Here is a 13,797-nt window from a genome sequence, read left to right on the forward strand (position 1 = left end):
GACGTATAGTTCGCAGGTACAAACATAAACTTTCAGACGGAACAACAAAAAGGGGAGCAGTAGGGCTCAGCACGTACGCAATAATAACTAAGGAACTGAGGTCAATAATAAAGTACACGGAAACTAAAGTTTGAGCAAAGGGCTCCAAAGGAGGTACAAGGTTTCAACCAAGCAAACAAAGTCAAGGCTCAATCACGTTCCGGGTAACGGATACGTGAAGTGGTAATACGTACACAGGATACTGAAGCATACCAAACGGGGTAACACAAGTGATCGACTAACAAGGGAACAGGGAAAAGGGACACACCTAAATAGCCACATACAAACATACAACAGGTGACAGGTATTAGCAATTAGTTCCAATAAAGTCCAGCCACCAGTAGGTGGTGTCGGAGAGTCGGAGACTCCCCTGGTGACAGGCTGGCCTTTATGTTAGAGCTTTTATCCAATCAAAATGTGTTGCTAGGGGGCTCAAAAATCTGCCCGCCTGCACGATAAACGGTGCCGCGGATACGACCTGTAACTTAACGTTGGAACGAGAAAACCTGTGGCGTACCTAGTAAACCTACGTAGATGCGAGCAAAAGCAACAACGGCGCCTGCTGTAAGGCTCAATGATGTCAGCACCCAGCACGTCTTTTGATTGGATACGCACTATTGATACGCACTATTGATATTCACTATTGAGATGCGTAACTATGCCGGTAGATGTGAAACTTTTGAAAGTGCGCAGGGAAACGGAGCTCCACAACGAAAGCTTTCGTTGACTGATCATAATACTGATTGATTGTGTCCTGTTTTTGGGTAAACAATAACTTTCATTTAGGGGACACGATAAAAGCGCCGAGTCCACAAACAGAGGAAACTACGTTGAGCTTCTTTCTTTTCTGGCTGAAAACAACCCAGATTTACATTACCACCTGTCCACAAACAAAGTGTTTACTGGGACGTCAGGCAAAATACAAAACGACCTGATTTTTGCTATTGCTGAAGTGATGGGAGAAGAGATCAAAATGGAGATTAAAAAGGCACCCTTTGTCGCTATTATGGTGGACGAGACGACAGACGTGGGTAATGTAGCGATCTTAAAGATGTTAGTTTAACACTCTTCATTGTAAATGCGGATTTATTGATAAAAAATGCTTCGGAAATATTAATATAACTCTGTTGTACTTGTCTGACTATGTTAAGGTGATGCAACGCCCGGTTATACTGTGTTTCGGTCTAGTTTCTAGAGCCATGGCGTCATAACGATGGTATTAAGAGGTAGAATAATTCAGGTAGGAATGTGTCGGACATCACTGAAGGCCTAGGTGTGAAATGCACCGCCCGCCACTGCCATACACATACATACATACGCGTACACATATATAGACTATATATGCATATTAATGCACTTACTGTAACGCCAAAGCAAATTCCTATATGTGTATGCATAATGGCAATAAACGTTATCTGAATCTGAATATATACATACATATACACAAAATAAAATAAAAAATAAAATAAAAAAAAAGAAATGGGGGTCAATATGCACCTTTCACAAGCTCATCAGTCAGCACAACACACTAATCTATACACAGACTCGCAACGTCATGTGGCAGGTGGTCAAATAAGGGTTTCCATATTCTAATAAAGAGCTGTTCGTTGCCCTTTACTCTAGCACTCAGTCTTTCCATCGGTAGGATTTTGAAGATCTCACGATACCATTGAGTGATTGTTGGGGGCTTTTCCATAATCCAGTTGAATAGAATACATCTCCTAGCCAGAACTAGCAATTTCTGGAGAAGCAGAACATTAGACTGATTCAATGGCATATTTCGTTCAGGGAGACTCAGTAGGAAGAGGCCTGGGTTCATTTCAATGCTGCATTTAAAGATGTTATTCAATTCTTTGGCGACCAGTGACCAGAATTTTGAAATGGTAGAACATCGCCAGAAGCAGTGGATATAAGTGCCATTTTTCTCCTTACACTTGGAGCAAAGTGGTGATCTGGACGGGTCAAATTTATTAAGGATATATTGAGTTCTATGTTGTCTATGCAAAATGTTGTACTGAGTCTCCTTAAATTTATTACAGCAAAAAGTGCTACTGCAAGAAGTAATACATGTAGTCCAGTCTGCCCCTTCATACTTAGATTCCAAGTCCCTCTCCCAAGTAGCTATTACATGGTCTATATTATGTTTGTTACAAGTGTCTAAAAAGTTATAGAAATAAGAAATAAACCCTCTAGGTTGTGAGAACCGGGTAAGACATTCATCTAAAGAGCTCCTTACTGGCCCCCCTGGAGACAGTTTAATATTGGTATCTATGAAATGGCGTACTTGTAAATAAGCAAATAAATGTTTATTAGGTATAGCAAACTGAGACTGAACCTGGGTAAATGACATGAGAACCTCGTCCGTGAATAAATCACCTATGACCCTAACTCCCTTCCTATACCATTCATTGAAAACACTACTATTAATACCTGGAGGGAAGATCTTATTACCAATTATTGGAGTCAGGGAAGAGAAACATCCCTTCGTACCAGTATGGCTTGTAATTTCTCCCCACGCTCTTACTGTGCTATAGATAATGGAATTCTTAATGCTTGATGGTATTTGTTTTCTGAGTTACAGGTGAACAACACCATTCATCAATGTGTTTACCCACTCCATTAAGGTAATCTTTTAACCATTCCAACATGATCCCAGCATGACAGGCCAGATTGTAATTGAAAATATTGGGGAGTGCTAAGCCCCCTCTTTCTACAGGTAGCTGGAGTGTTTTCATCTTTAGTCGGGGTTTCTTCCCCTGCCAAATGAACTTGGAGAGGTCCCTTTCAAAGTTCTTGACTGTCTTTTTTGTTATCAATAGTGGAAGCATTTGCATAGGGTACAGCAAGCGTGGGAGGATATTCATTTTAATTAGATTAACTCTACCAATCCATGATATAGGGAGATGTAGCCATCTCTGCATGTCCAATTTTACTTTTTTCAGTACTGTACTTAGATTGTTTTTAAATAGATCCTGTGGATTTGGAGACACTGTAATGCCTAGATAAGTAAATCCTTGAGTGGACCACTGAAAAGGAACATTTGGAATACTAGGTTGATCAGTAGCTCCCCCTAGTGGCATTGCTACAGATGTATTTAAATTGACCTTGTACCCTGACTCAGGACTGAAAGAATCAATTACTGACAGGATGGCAGGAACTGATATTTCCGGACTAGAGACATAAAGCAGGATGTCATCAGCAAATAGATTAATCTTGAGTACATGCTTTCCCAGCTGAGTACCAGATATGTCACAATGATTTCTTATTGCCTCTGCAAGAGGTTCTATAGCAATAGCAAACAGAAGGGGTGAAAGTGGGTCTCCCTGGCGGGTAGACCTACCTAACTTAAAGGATGATGAACGCATGCCATTTACTACCACACTAGCACTTGGTGAGTGATAGAGAAGCCTCACCCATTTTATAAAGATCTCCCCTGTTCCAAACTTCTCCAGGGTTCTAAACCAGTAAGGCCACTCTATCCTGTCAAATGCCTTTTCAGCATCAAGTGAAATAACCATACCACTGTTTTGTGTCTCTCTTGTATGTTGAATAACATTTAACAGTTTACGCATGTTGGTGTAGCCATGCCTGTTTTTTATAAATCCACATTGATCTGTATTAATTATCTTAGGTAGTAGTCCCTCAAGTCTCCTCGCAAGAAGCTTGGAGAGTAATTTACAATCTACATTAATTAAACTAATTGGTCTATAGGACTCACAACGGTCAGGTGGTTTATTTCTCTTTAGAATTAAAGATATATTTGCATCATAAAGAGTAGGGGGAAGGAACCCTTTTTCAAATGATTCATTATACATATTTACAAGTGGATCTGCTACCAGTTCGGAGAATGTTTTATAGAATTCCGGGCCGAAGCCGTCAGGTCCTGGTGCTTTACCACTCTGAAGGGTTTGTATTGTTTCACGTATTTCTATTTTGGTAATAGGTCTGCACAACATGTCTTTATATTCCTCTGTCAGGGATGGAAGACTAATCTGTTCGATAAAGCTACCATGATCTTCTGGGGAGTTTAACTCGGAACTATATAGCTTTTGATAGAATTCCTTCATAATTGTAGTCAGTTTCTTTGTTTCGTGTTGTTTCTCTCCAAAACTGTCAATCAGGGAGGAGATGGTATTAGATTCACGTCTCCCAGCAGCCAAACGTGCCAATAGTCGACCTGGTTTATCTCCCATCTCATAAAGCCTATGTCTAGCATAAAGTAGAGCTGATTCTGCCTTCCGTGTTAGTAATTCTCTAAGGCTGATTTAGCAGCCGCTACTTTGTTAGACAGGTTTCTAGAGGGGTGGTTCTTATATTCTGTCTCTAGTTCACCTAGTTCCTTCTCCAACCTTAACTGTTCCTTAAGAGAGTCTCTTTTCTTAGCTGCACAATATGAGATAACTACCCCTCTAAGGTAGGCTTTTGCAGCCTCCCATAAGGTTGATGGATTCACCTCTTCTGTATTGTTGATTGACATGTATAAATTAAACTGCTCCTTCATAAACGTTACACAATCAGGGTTACTGAGAAGAGTAGGGTTAAGGCGCCACTGATATGAATATGAATCACGGTGAGGTGGGGCCAGGGATATGTGTACGGGGGAGTGGTCAGAGAGGGTCTGAATCCCAATAGCACTATCTTTTATTCTATCTAAGGCCTGTCTAGAAACAAAAAGATAATCAATGCGAGACAGACTCTGGTGGGGATTTGAAAAAAAAGTAAAATCTCTCTGTTCTGGATGTAACACTCTCCATGCATCAAATAGATTAAGATCTGTACAGATCTCTATGGTTGTCAGAGCTTTCTTAGAGGGGGATTCCTTTAGTGGTGGATTATGATCCGCCTCTGGATCCAACACACAATTAAAGTCACCACCTAAAATGGTGAGTGGAGTTAGTATAGGGGATACATCAGCAAGCAATTTAGAATAGAAATCACTGTAGAACACATTTGGGGCATAGACACATCCCACCATGATACATTCTTCATAAAGCGTACCAGTGATTAGAACATACCGCCCTTCTATATCCTTAATGCATTTTTCAAGAGTAAATGGAGTGTTTTTATTTATAAGAATCGCAACCCCTCTCCTACTTGAACTAAATGAAGAGAAGTAAACTTGACCTATCCAATCCCTTTTAAGTTTCTCATGTTCTGAGTCTGTCAGGTGGGTCTCCTGCAGCAGCGCTATATGTACTCTCTCCTTCTTGAGCCATGATATGATTTTCTTACGTTTGATCACCTGACTTACACCTTTTACATTGATGGAAATTATTTTAACAGCACTCATAACAGTCTATAAAGAATACGATTGTCATTCCAGTGTACCTGTTCATAATGGCTTTTACCCTTAAATATTGGCAAGTAAACGTTAAGCTGATGAGACCTATTTTTAATACAAGGAAGCAAAATTGACCCATTAATCACAAAAACTCTAAGAAAAAACAAACAAACAAACAATAACACAAACACATATAGAATATAAAGACACGTGTTGCTGAAAGGCCAGGGCCTGGCAAGCAAGAAAGACAACACTCCCCTCCACACCCAGAGAACACCAATGTTCCCCATCTCAGTGGACGAAAGTGAAGAAAGCCTTCCCACAGCCCCGTTCCCGCCCCCAGAGGGAGACAAATAACACAAAGAGTAGGCTATATATTTTCTCCGTGTTCAGATATAATTTCTTTTTTAATTTAATAATTTTGCCATTTAGCAGACGCTTTTAATCCAAAGCGATTTACAATTATGAATTACAGGGACATTCCCCCTGGAGTAACTGAGGGCTAAGTGCCTTACTCAAGGACACACTAGTATTGTGCAATATGACAACCCTAGTCGTCTATCTGTACAGTATAGTATAGTGGATAGTGTACATAGCCTTTATTTATGTAAACCAGCTCCTTCCCCTCTTGTTTTTTTTTTTTTTTAAGTGTTTTTTTTTTTCTTTCCTAACACCAGGGGAGCCACCCCTCCTAAATTTCGTTGTTTGGTACCTGTACTGTAGCAATGACAATAAAGACCATTCATTCATTCATTCATAGTAGTGGTGTGGTTTCAGGTGGGATTTGAACTCACAACCTTCCGATCACAAGTCCAACTCACTATCCACTAGAGTAGACCACCACTACCCCTAGATATAGAAGGTGGATGATGGACACTTTTGTGTTAATTCACAGGTTAAACTATGAGAGAGAAAGAAAAAAAAAGAAAAAAAATCCTAAACGGCGAACACATTAACTTATGTCATAGGTATAGACTAATCATTGTCGGCAGAGGATCACAGACCTGCATTGTAGGGTCCCCAGCTTTCCAGGAGTGCTTGCGCCTCTTCTGCTTTGGTAAAAGCATAAGTAACGCTACCATGAGTGAAACTGAGGCCATACGGAATTGAATGTTCCTCTTAATTAATTGGTTGCAAACTTGGGTAAAGCATCTCCTTTGCTGAACGACACTTGCAGTAAGATCAGGGCGGATGAACACAGCTTGTCCTCCATGTGTCATAGGTTGTTTTGACTTGAAGGCAGCCAGAATCTTCATCTTATCCGTGAAGTTGTGTAGCTTGATTATAATTGTGCGCGGTGTTGTGCCGTCTGCTTTCGGTCTGCCGGGCGTTCTGTGCGCTTGATCAATCTTCACCATCCCGTGCTTGGTTTCCATGCCCAGGACCGAGGGTAGCCATGACTCGAAGAAAGTGGTAGGTTGGTGTCCCTCTGTCCCTTCTTTGAGGCCAATTATCCTAATATTGTCGCGTCGACTCCGGTTTTCTTGTTCCTCGGTCTTTTGGAGAAGAGTGGAGATGGTCTTTTCCGTCTGAGTTAACAAGGTTTTCAGGGTAGTGATCTCGTCCTCGGCTGACGAGATGCGCAGCTCAGCCTCATCCAGGCGTTTGTCGTTCTTCTCCAGCCTTGTAATAACATCCAGGGCGGGTTTCACAGACAAGGCTTAACACTAGTCCTGGACTAAATCACACTTTCCATGAAAATCTCCATTGAATATGCTTTTTAGTCTAGGATTAGGCTTAAGCCTTGTCTGTGAAACCGGCCTCCAGTGTTTCAGAGAATTTAGTAAGCTTATCCTCCAACACCGCCTCCACTCGTGTAGATATCTCCTCAATCAATGCAGCGCTATCTTGGGCCAGAGGCGCAAGGCTGCTGCCACCTGTTTGAGAATTGTTTGACATGGCTTGACGACGTAGTTCTGCTCTTGTCGTTCTTTTCGGCAGGGGATTTGGATTTCTTCTTTTTCGAGCTCATAAGTTAACTTGGTATTTAGCCTAGTACTTAGTATTGCAAATTATATCAGTCTCATATAGAAAAAGCAAAGTAAATGGAATAAATGGAATAGGAGCGGGAGCCAGGTGCATGCCCTCCTCTCAGTACCTCGTCATCACGTGTTTTAGGCATACTTAAACAGAACCCTAGTTTATGTTTCATATCTTAATGAGTCTCAAAATGGTTGTTCATAATAGCAGCTTTCTATACTGTTCAGTGTAACACAAGTTCAGAAAAATGATACCGATTGGCCAAGTGCATTTCCTGATTTGAGTCTTCCTTCCACATGGAAAGGTCTCCAGAAAAGCAAAATGATCACACATTTCACCCTTGATAACTGATTTACTGCATAGAAGTGCTAGTTTTAGCTATTCTTGAAACCATCAGAGGCATATGCGGAGCATGTTGAGGGCATATGAGGCAGCACACCAACCAAGAAGCTTACCAAACATATTCCCATGAAGGATACTGACACTGACCCACATTAGCTGGCATTTGAAGTGAAACAGAGGCAAATGTAATAAGTCAAATTATTTATTGGTTCAGTTTCTGAAAAAGTAGCAGGAACAGCAACTGACCAAAACACAGAACCTAAAGGACAAAATAAGGTAGTTAGAGACATCAAGTCCTGTCATCATCTGACAACTTCAAATCATGCAATGAAAATCAAGCTTCACCATTGCTGCATCTTGGGATGAATCCACCTAGTCCTACCAGTAGTCTTTCCTGTTGAGAAGATCAAAGAAGAGCATCAGGAATCACTCCATTAACATGAAGAATCAAGGGAAGTTTCCAAACCCTAGTAAATTACCTTTGAACATCCTGCACCTGAGGTAGAACGTCTAAAACGTCCTGCACCTGAGGTAGAATGTCCAAAGTAAAACTTCCACCTGTGGCATCATGGCTGCCAGACTGAGGCTGGACTTCTCCAGGGATGTAGCGGTTTTGGTAGAGGCCTTTTCTGCCTTGCTGGAAGCTTGACCAAGAGTTGATGGAAGACATTGGAGCCAGTCCTGAGACGTCACCGAGGCTTCCCTGAGAGCTGTGTGGCACCATTTGGATTTGCTGTTGTCCAAATGAACCGCTAGACCCCTGTGTCCCACCAGGAGTGTAGCGGTTTTGGTAGAAGGTTTTTCTGGCTCTCTGGAAGGTAGAACGGGAGTTGACGGAAGAGATTGGAGCCAGGCCTGAGACATCAGTGAAGCTGCCCTGAGAGCTTTGGTGCACCATATGGACTCGCGGCGCCATCAGGGCTGGTTGCCCAACCATTTGGGCATCACCAGGGACGTAACGGTTTCGGTAGAGGCCTCTCCTGCCTTGCTGGAAGCTTGTACGTGAGTCGATGGAAGCAATCGGCACCAAGCCTGAGGGATCACTGATGCTGCCTGTATTCATATTTCCAGAGCTGTCACCTGAGGGAACACAGATGTTGAAGAAAAATGGAAACTAACATCAGTTTGATCAAATTCTGGTCCTCACTTAATTAGATTGACTTGAACTAACACCTACCTTTTGGTGCAGGAAAACAGCCTATTCCTCCAATCAGCAGGCAAAAAATCCAAGAGGCCCTGGAACACATTCACAAATAAACACCACACCACATACATTTACAATTTCAGAGAATCTCAACCATCTAGAATTTAAAAACTTACCTCAACAAAACTACAAAAGCCACTGCCATTCTGTTAATCAAAAGCCTACTGGCAGCCAGCACTACCATTGGATTAACAAAGGCCCTGTCAGAATAGAACTCCTGCTATATCTGACAAACTTTTTCTTGTGCTTATAAAGGATCTCCAACCCCAATGAGCCATGACTGGCTAATTAGCTGCACCTGTTAGCTATAGGCTAACCAATTATGCTCAGGTGTGGCAGATTTCCTGATCACAGCCTTTTGTACAACAATGAACACTGAAAATAAAATGCATTTTTAAATGTTCTCGCAATCCTCACTCAGCTCTACCAATGACTGTGGAGAAGACTTGCTCCATATCCTGTATAGTGTACACCTGGGGGGTGTTCCATCAGCATCACTAAAGGAAAATCCAGGCTTATTTGGATACATTTCGCAAGATTTATCAAAAATAAGCCTGGATTTTCCTTTAGCAACATTGATGGAATACACCCCTGCTGGGCCATGTGCTAAACATACTGCCTAGTGTTTATTATTCATATAACATACAGTATATTGTTGTGTCAACGCTCATTTTCATTTATATGAAAGAGTTATAAAATTATATTCAAGCATCTACAGTACACATACAACAAATATAGGATTGTATCTTGAGAGTTGGAATACTGCCTACTGTTTGCTAAAAGTATCTACTACATACTAACCATACTACCAACTATTTAGACTAGAGCCTACCTTTTAGTAAGATAGTCAGTAAGCGACACATTAACATATTGTACCAGAATGGCTTGCACTATGCATCATTACCCATCCTACTAAACATACCTTGCCTTCGTCTGTACACACCTGTGGCTTGCATTACCAGGCTGGATGGCAAATGCATTTTGTTGTCACTGTACTTGTACTATGCCAATGACAACTAAATCGAATCTGAATTCTCTCAACCATGTTGTTCATAGTAATTGGTTCAATTCTCAGAGTTCCTTTCACCACATTCCACTGGGCCCTGCCCCATGAGTTACAATAGGTTAAGTCAAGAGTATACAACTCACTAGAAATGGTAAAGTAATTAGTGAACACCACATTAAAGAGACCACATCATATAAAAGGATATGGTAGTACTGAGGTTGTCCATTTTAAGTCATTAGGAACAGCAGCATTAAGACACAAGTAAACACAATTACATGCAAAATGATATTTTCATTTAGGCCTACTTAAACAGAACCCTAGTTTATGTTTCATATCTTAATGAGTCTCAAAACAGTTGTTCATAATAGCAGCTTTCTATACTGTTCAGTGTAACACAAGTTCAGAAAAATGATACCGATTGGCCAAGTGCATTTCCTGATTTGAGTCTTCCTTCCACATGGAAAGGTCTCCAGAAAAGCAAAATGATCACACATTTCACCCTTGATAACTGATTTACTGCATAGAAGTGCTAGTTTTAGCTATTCTTGAAACCATCAGAGGCATATGCGGAGCATGTATGAGGCAGCACACCAACCAAGAAGCTTACCAAAACATATTCCCATGAGGGATGCTGACACTGACCCACATTAGCTGGCATTTGAAGTGAAACAGAGACAAATGTAATAAGTCAACTTATTTATTGGTTCTCAGTTTCTGAAAAAGTAGCAGGAACAGCAACTGACCACCCAACACAGAACCTAAAGGACAAAATAAGGTAGTTAGAGACATCAAGTCCTGTCATCATCTGACAACTTCAAATCATGCAATGAAAATCAAGCTTTACCATTGCTGCATCTAGGGATGAATCCACCTAGTCCTACCAGTAGTCTTTCCTGTTGAGAAGATCAAAGATGAGCATCAGGAATCACTCCATTAACATGAAGAATCAAGGGAAGTTTACAAACCCTAGTAAATTACCTTTGAACATCCTGCACCTGAGGTAGAATGTCCAAAGTAAAACCTCCACCTGTGGCATCATGGCTGCCAGACTGAGGCTGGACTTCTCCAGGGACGTAGCGGTTTTGGTAGAGGCCTTTTCTGCCTTGCTGGAAGCTTGACCAAGAGTTGATGGAAGACATTGGAGCCAGTCCTGAGACGTCACCGAGGCTTCCCTGAGAGCTGTGTGGCACCATTTGGATTTGCTGTTGTCCAAATGAACCGCTAGACCCCTGTGTCCCACCAGGAGTGTAGCGGTTTTGGTAGAAGGTTTTTCTGGCTCTCTGGAAGGTAGAACGGGAGTTGACGGAAGAGATTGGAGCCAGGCCTGAGACATCAGTGAAGCTGCCCTGAGAGCTTTGGGGCACCATATGGACTCGCGGCGCCATCAGGGCTGGTTGCCCAACCATTTGGGCATCACCAGGGACGTAGCGGTTTCGGTAGAGGCCTCTCCTGCCTTGCTGGAAGCTTGTACGCGAGTCGATGGAAGCAATCGGCACCAAGCCTGAGGGGTCACTGATGCTGCCTGTATTCATATTTCCAGAGCTGTCACCTGAGGGAACACAGATGTTGAAGAACAATGGAAACTAAAATGCTCAAATCTGTTTGACCATCAAAGTTCAGGTCCTCACCAAATTAGATTGACTTGAACCAACACCTACCTTTTGGTGCAGGAAAACAGCCTATTCCTCCAATCAGCAGGCAAAAAACCCAAGAGGCCCTGGAACACATTTACAATTAAACACACCAAATACATTTTTCAGATTTCAAAGAAACTTAACTACCTTGAATTTAAAAACTTACCTCAACAAAACTACAAAAGCCATTGCCATTCTGTTAATCAAAAGCCTACTGGCAGCCAGCACTACCATTAGATTAACAAAGGCTATGTCAGAATAGAACTCCTGCTATACCTGACAAACTTTTTCTCGTGCTTATAAAGGATCCCCAACCCCAATGAGCCATGAATGGCTAATTAGCTGCACCTGTTAGCTATAGGCTAACCAATTATGCTCAGGTGTGGCAGATTTCCTGATCACAGCCTTTTGTACAACAATGAACACTGAAAAAAAAATGAATTTTTAAATGTTCTCGCAATCCTCACTCAGCTCTACCAATGACTGTGGAGAAGACTTGCTCCATATCCTGTATAGTGTACACCTGGGAGGTGTTCCATCAGCATCACTAAAGGAAAATCCAGGCTTATTTGGATACATTTCACAAGATTTATCCAAAATAAGCCTGGATTTTCCTTTAGCAACATTGATGGAATACACCCCTGCTGGGCCTTGTCTTAAATCTCATACAGCCATGTGTTTATTATTTCAAACATTTTATTGAGCCAAAGAAATCTGATACTTATAGTATATTGTTGTCAACGCTCATTTTCATTTATATGAAAGAGTTATAAATGTATATTCATGCAACTACACATACAACAGATGATACAAAAAATAAAGGATTGTTTCTTGAGATTTGGAATACTCCCTACAGTTTGCTAAAACGACATACCAAACATAATACTACCAACTATTTAGAGCCTACATTTTAGTGAGATATTGGCAGTAAACACATTTTAATATATTATACCTGAATCCTCTTTCAACCATGTTGTTCGTAGTAATTTGTTAAATTTTCACTGAGTTACTTTCTCACCACATTCCACTGGGCACTGCCCCATAGACACAGGCCCTGCTCCATGAGCTACAATAAGTGAAGTCAAGAGTATACAACTCACTAGACATGGTAAAGTAATTAGTGAACACCACATTAAAGAGACTACAACATATAAAAGAATATGGTAGTACTGAGGTAGTCCATTTTAGGTCAACAGTAATAGAATTAACATGCAAGTAAAACACACAATAAGTTGCAAAATTTACATTTAGGCATACTTAAAACCCTAGTTTACATTTTATATCTTAAAGCCCTTTTCAAAACAGTTGTTCATTATAGCAGCTTTCTATACAGTTCTGTGTGAAACAAGTTCAGAAAGATGGTACCAATTGGCCAAGTGCATTTCCTGATTTGAGTCTTCCTTCCACATGGAAAGGTCTCCAGAAAAGCTCAATCACACATTTCACCCTTGATAACTGATTTACTGCATAGAAGTTCTAGTCACCAACCAAGAAGATGAGGGATACTGACACTGACCCACATTAGCTGGCATTTCAAGTGAAACAGAGACAAATGTAATAAGTCAAATTATTTATTGGTTCTCAGTTTCTGAAAAAGTAGCAGGAACAGCAACTGACCACCCAACACAGAACCTAAGACAAAATAAGGTCGTTAGAGACATCAAGTCCTGTCATCATCTGACAACTTCAAATCATGCAATGAAAATCAAGCTTCACCATTGCTGCATCTAGGGATGAATCCACCTAGTCCTACCAGTGGTCTTTCCTGTTGAGAAGATCAAAGAAGAGCATCAGGAATCATTCCCTTCATTAACATAAAGAATCAAGGGAAGTTTCCAAACCCTAGTAAATTACCTTTGAACATCCTGCACCTGAGGTAGAACATCTAAAACATCCTGCACCTGAGGTAGAATGTCCAAAGTAAAACTTCCACCTGTGGCATCATGGCTGCCAGACTGAGGCTGGACTTCTCCAGGGATGTAGCGGTTTTGGTAGAGGCCTTTTCTGCCTTGCTGGAAGCTTGACCAAGAGTTGATGGAAGACATTGGAGCCAGTCCTGAGACGTCACCGAGGCTTCCCTGAGAGCTGTGTGGCACCATTTGGATTTGCTGTTGTCCAAATGAACCGCTAGACCCCTGTGTCCCACCAGGAGTGTAGCGGTTTTGGTAGAAGGTTTTTCTGGTTCCCTCGAAGGTAGAACGGGAGTTGACGGAAGCGATTGGAGCCAGGCCTGAGACATCAGTGAAGCTGCCCTGAGAGCTTTGGGGCACCATATGGACTCGCGGCACCATCAGGGCTGGGTACCTAACCA

This window comes from Nansenia antarctica, assembly GCF_963989245.1.
Source record: "Nansenia antarctica genome assembly, chromosome: 2".
In the NCBI taxonomy this organism is placed as follows: Eukaryota; Metazoa; Chordata; class Actinopteri; order Argentiniformes; family Microstomatidae; genus Nansenia; species Nansenia antarctica.